Genomic DNA, 6,704 nt, shown 5'->3' on the forward strand with positions numbered 1-6,704 from the left:
TATCACACCCAACTTCATGATACCAACCCTTTCTAACCATATTGTCTTTAGTATTCATTTGTTTGATGAAACCCTGTTAAGAGGGCAAGGACCTCATGCAATTGTGTAAAAAAGAATAGTCTTGCACCGGTTTCTACAAAAAAAACAACTGAAACGCACGCAAGTACACGACTAATTAGAGAACAATGATGCAAAAAAAACAATGAAAGAAAAAAGAACAAGAAAGAACAACAGTGCCAACACCATCCAAACTTGACCTCCACCAGTCCACCACCAACATGCCCACAACCCCGTAGAGAAGTGATCGAGCTCTCCGAAAGTACCTCCTATTATGAAAAGTGAAGCATGTTGGCGCTATCGTCGTCGGTACTGACCACCATTGAAGACTTAAACTTCCACCCAAACCCGCACACCACTACAATGCCAAACCTCGGAAATATGGCATCCACGGGAACAGCCCAACATGGCAACCTAAACCGACCCACCAGAGTCTAGTGAAGAGGAGGAGCCCTTCCACAACTGCTCCAAATTAAATTAAGAGGTAGTTCTAAATAAATTTCCTTGATCCCGCGGAAGATTGACATTGCGTTGACGTGCAACCTAGAGAGATCGACCGAATATGAATGAACAACCATCCATTCAAGTTAGCACAGTAAAAGTTCTCATAAAAGTACCACCCAATGAACATCATCTCGACTAAGAGAAGGCGGGGTGCTAGTTGGTCTATCGAGTAATGATCATCTCGTTCCTGGTGTCTCGCATCTCCTAACGATCTGCCACGTTTTTTTTTAGTTCTTGTCTCATTTTGTCTGGTCTACAGAGTTTGATATGCTACTTGGGTAAAGCGAGTGGTATATATATAGTCTTTTGAGTGTCTATTTACTAACTACATCAAGACATTGTGCGCCCTTCATTTTTTTTTTGAGGGAAGGCCATCATGGCAAGCTTTATTGAATTATAGAATACTTACATCGTCCACGAGCTTACTGACAATGACATCAGATGGCTCGTTTAACCAACTGAGATTCGACTTATTAAAAAAGAGAAGTTAGCTATATGCGCCGCTTGATTGACATTGTGCGCCCTTCACTTTTGTGTACAGGAAATTTGTATCAAATGCGAGCTATCTTTTCAGGGACTCCCAGGAAAATAGAAACAGCCCCGCGTCGCCTAGCCCTGGGCGACTCGGGCACCCCCAGCAACACCAGCCCCATCGGGCCTTCCTCGTCGCCTTGCGCCACCGCCGGAGGACGCTGTCGGGCGAAGCCTGCGCGGCAGACGGTGGCGCTGGGGCTTCCTCTCGTGACGGCCTCTTGGCTCTGTTTGGTAGGGGACCCGGAGGCGTGTCGGCGCACGTTGGGGCCACCGGTCTCCAGCGACCGCTGAGCGCGGCGTCCGCTCAAGGGGCGTGAGCGGCGGCTATCGCCAGTGTGGCATCCGCTATGTCGGGGGTGTGCGGTTGGGGCTGCGGCGTTGGCTGGATTAGGGCATGGCCCAGATCGGACGGCGCAGTGGTTCTCCACCATGGACGGATGCATGGCAGGCTACGTCATGGGCTCAGCCCTCGTGCCCTTGATCTGCGGTGCTACTTCCGCTGTTGCAGCTGCAGTTGTGGCTGTGGTGGTTTGGTCCTAGCAATCTTCGTCAGCCATGGCGTCTTTCTGTCGAATGTTGACCTCTTCGATCTGTTCGCTGACGTGTTCCAGTCTTCCCTTTCAAAGATCTATATGGATTGCCGAATGTCGCCTATCTGGACCGGAAAGGCTCCGGTCGCACACGCTCTTATTATCAGCCATCACGGGTTCAAAAGGGTGCGACGCGAAGCTTCGCTTTCTTATCGGAGTCATGGGACATGTCTAAGTCGAGATTCTGAAGCCATTGATAGAGGTGGAGAAAGTCATGGCGGCTCCGATTGGAGGTCTTGATGCGTTGGCAGAAAGGTGTACTAGATGCATGCAATGAAGACTGTCTGCTAGGAGTTGAGATGCATGCCAAAAATTAATTCTTGGTTGCTATATATGTGGTGTGTTGTAAAAGTTTATGGTATGACTTATCTGACTATCTCGATTTGATCCAGAGAATCTCCTGGGAGTTGAGATACATGATTTGTGTGCATCTTAAAATATGGCCTGGGAGTTCTGAACTATCTCAACTTGATATGCAGTGTATATTTTTTCTTGATTGTCCAGTAATCTTGTGATATACTTATAGTTACTAGTTTTGTCCAGGCACAGGTTTTTTCTGAGGGGTTCTTCAGATGATAATATAACGCCCGTTATAGATGAGCTCTAGAGACGACTAGCACCTTCACAAGTGCAGCTCAATCATGATGGGAAGATAATTTATGTGGCCAGCATGATGTGGAAGGTGTTGAAAAGAGTAGTAAGTTTAGTTGCCATTTTTTTAACTATAGAAGTCTAAAGATGAGAAGGATGGCTTTTTATTTGTCATGTTGCTCTATCTCTGTAGTGTCAATCGTAGTATGTTTTATCACATATGTTCATCTGCAGTATCCTAATTTTTCATTGATGACTAACAAATGGAACAGAACATTTGGAAGTAATGCAAACATGCATTTGTAAAAGAAAGCTATGGACACAAAACTTATGGTTGGGGTGTGGTCAGTTGGCCAGACCATCTTCATGTTTGCACTTTTAGATTATGTCCAATTTAGTAGGACATTATTTGGAAGAAAAAATTAGAACCTCCTGCTCGAGAAGAAAATTCTAATGTACAAGACCAATTCTCCTAGGAGGACATTTTGTTTATTGGGGAATGTATTGCGAAAAATTTGAGATGCTAAATTTTGATTCAGTAGAGACATGTAGCCAAATGACATTTAGATATCTATATTTACCACTGGGTCAACGGGCGATTAATTTAACAAACTTAGATCAAAATGACTCACAAATATATTTTCTATATGTTTGGTTGATGCCCACCGGTAGATTAATAAAATGATACTTGTATTCCAAACTTGTAGTGTTATCATGAACCAGTGTATCACTGGATCGACGTCCTATCATGAACCAGTGCATAGAAAGTGATGGTCACGATTATGTTCCATGCAAGAATGAGGAGGCAAAAGCAAGCAAATTGACCATTTGGTTCATGGTCCTGGAGGAGGAGAGGACCATAAATTCTTTATGATATCCTAATTTACAGGGTACAAGTTTGCTTCTCCCATGTTAAAAGCCAATACTCAAATTGCATAGTTATTTTCGTTGTTAATCCCTCGAATAACTTGGATTACTCTTATATCTCTTTTTTATCATGATTTGTTTGTAGGTTCGAGTGAAATTGGTGCATTGATATCAAACCTTAAATTTGATAGTACTAATTTCAGAAGATGGGTGCATAACAATCATATTTCGTTAGTATGATTCGGAATGATTATCTCTGTGGTACAAGCCTACAATAGTACTATGTTTTGGGGCATAATCCATTTTTGTCGGTTGTGAGTCCTTGGCATGAATGAGCATGTATGGAGTTGGATTTTGTAGAGGCCAATTCATTTGGTGAATAGCTGAATTTGCGCTTATGTGATAGCACATTCGCACTGTCTCACCTAACTTACAGAGAACCTAGACAAGAGTTAGATGGATGTGAACTTACTTTGAAACAAATAAGAGGTTTACTAGTAGATTATGTCAGTTGCTTATGTGTCTAGGAGAATAGTAACATAGAGGGGCTGGAATGTGTCACTTGTGTAGTTGTGTTTTGCTGATGCTACAGAATATCTAGGAGAATAGTAATTGTCCTACATAACCTGCAATGTTCTTCTGAACTGTAATTTTGAATGAGCCATTTTCTGATATTGAAATCTAGCCAAAACTGATCGTGTTTGATATAGTCTCATTCTCAGAATGCTACCCGGTGCATGGCTTCAAATTGCAACCTCCAACTTCAACATATATAGAATTTTCATGTGAAAAGAGGGAAAGCTGATGGCTATAAAAGTTGGAGCTTCGGTGTGGCCTTCACACTCCGTTGGCTGATGTGCAAAGGCAACCAAATTGAATGTTGCTTTGCAAAATGACCAGGTATAAGCGCATAGCCATAGCTGCACTGGTTTCAGAAGCAAAGGACTTTCATTTGCCTGTTAATTTGCTTGTTTTGAGACTTTCACATGGTGATGAAACTCCTTGTATATTTGCCGCAGAAATCATGTTTACAAATTCCAAGACGTCAAGCATCTCGTCCTGAACTGGGTCATGGCTACCATATCTTGCGTATATTGTACAAGAAGCTAATCCTGTAGAAGTGTTGATACTGTCAAGGACAATATCGTTGTCATGCATACTCGAAATCTTTTCCAGATCAGGAAGTAGTTGGCCTCCTTTCTATGTAATTCTGAAACTGCAATTTTGTCTTTCTACTTTAAATCAAGAATTGGGTTATAACAAAAGGTGGTTCCACTGTTTTTCTGAGCAAGATTGTAATTTTCTTTTTTTCTCATACACATTAAAGTCGATTTTGATGCACATTTCTTCGGCTATGTATGGTATGCAAATATGTTTAGTGGGCTACAATGCATACCAGACATGAGTGGCACCCACAATCAATACAAGTCCCCATAATAACCAATTGTACAAACTCTCAGATTTTTCTTAATATAAATATCGTTCTTCTTTTAAAATGGATATGTGTGTCAACACACGTTCCAAAAATTATGTAAGCAATCATTCTCGGTACCAAGGTCATGCATGTCTCTAGGATTACGAGTTCAAACCAGAGATGCTTTCTAAAGTATATGCATTGTAGCCCGTAGCAACACACGGGCGTTCTACTAGTAGGAGTAACACGACAGTTAAAGAGATCCAATGGGATAAAAATCACCAGGCAGTCAAAAGGTAATACAATGATTTGATCCAATAATGGTAAAAGGAACGTTTGAGCCTCCAGATAACCTCGCGTGCAGGTATGCCAATATCCTTATAGGAGTAAGTGATAGGAAAAGTCTACCACGGATATGTTGCAGCCCCCATTTAATTCATGAGAAACCAAAGAGTGGGGAGATAAGAATTCACATCCTCAGGATATGTTGCAGCCCCCATTTAATTCATGAGAAACCAAAGAGTGGGGAGATAAGAATTCACATCCTCAGAAGATCAACAACAAGCTACATGCTCAAACATCGGGGCTTGACCTTCTTCACGTCTACGATAGACGCAGGAGATGTGTCGTCCACGTGGGAAACCGACTACAACTACAACAATATGTCATTCACCGTCGTCGCTAGGGGACCTTCTTCCACCATGCAAGTCGCTCCCTGCACGTCCTCCTTCCTTCAAGCCATCATAGCCCCATTCTTGGACTTGAGGCACATCACCCCTATGTGTCCTTCCCAATGGCTCTTATTCCATTAGTTTTTTTTCCAACATTCTATTGCTGTTTTCAGATATATTTTTTCTGGCTAGGTCATTGCATATAAAATATCTCTACACGGTCTTGGATATGGAGCAACTTGTATATAATGTGCAAAGAATTAATTCGTACACGATTTATTAGGCTCAGGCTACACCTGGCCAGCTGGGTCTGGCCAGCCTGGCCCAAAAACCCGACAACCAAACTCGTCTTGACTCCACTTGACAACCAAAGCCGCCTAGTCCATAGGGAAAAAATATTTGGGATTACTATCATTATGGAGAAGATACATTTACATAATCATTTGGAAACTGATTAATTCAATATGTTTAATTTTAAATAAATTATTTTATACTATTCAGGATGGAACAAGATCCATCTTGATCTTTTGATGTCGGTCTTATCAAATCATGGCCAGAAATTCAGGCTAGTCCATGGTATGATCACACTAGTAGAAAACAGGGCTTTGATCCAGGCCTGGCCAGCCCATTAGTCCCGGTTCAGTCAAGAAACTGGGACCCATGGGGCATAGGTCCCGGTTGTGAGCCCAGGGGGCCGGCTGGGCCTCGTGGGGCATTGGTCCCGGTTCGTCTGGACCATTTAGTCCCGGTTCCAGACACGAACCGGGACCGATGGGCCTCGCTCCTGGCCCACAACCATTGGTCCCGGTTCTTGGCTGGAACCGGGACCAAAGGGGGTCCTTTAGTCCCGGTTCCAGCCACGAACCGGGACCAATGAGGTGCCTATATATTCCCCCTCGCCAGCAAGCAGAGCACTCCACTGCTCCGTTTCTTTCTGCCGGCGAGGGGAGGGCTTTGTAGTGCTCTAGCTCACCTCCTATGCACATGAGGTGTTTGATGAAATTCCTGAGCCACACTACTTAAGCTTTCTCCTATCCAAACTCGACCTCCAAGCTCCATTTTCCTCAAGATTTGTCTAGGTTTAGCGGTCCATCACGTCCCGTCCCCGTCTTCACCGCCGTCGATTGCCCACGCCGATCTCGTCGCCGAGTACCACCGTGGTCAGCCTCTTGTTCTTATCTTCTTTCTAAAAGAAAAAATTCTTACTTGTATAATTTTCTTACTTTTATTATTTTTTGTTATTATATAGTGCGATGGTTTTGGTATCCGCCCCCGTCGGTCCTCGTCCTATCTATGATTCGGATGTGGTATATATTATATTTTATAACTATTTGGTTCATTTATTGTTTATGACAATTATGCCGACCAACGTGACATAGATATTTTTATCTAGGAGGTATGTGAACCGGAAATTCCAACCGACCCTATTATCGAGAGGTTAAATTTAGTTGAAGAAGAAAACAATTGCTTGAAGGA

Source organism: Triticum aestivum, chromosome 7D (assembly GCF_018294505.1).
Source record: "Triticum aestivum cultivar Chinese Spring chromosome 7D, IWGSC CS RefSeq v2.1, whole genome shotgun sequence".
Lineage (NCBI taxonomy): Eukaryota > Viridiplantae > Streptophyta > Magnoliopsida > Poales > Poaceae > Triticum > Triticum aestivum.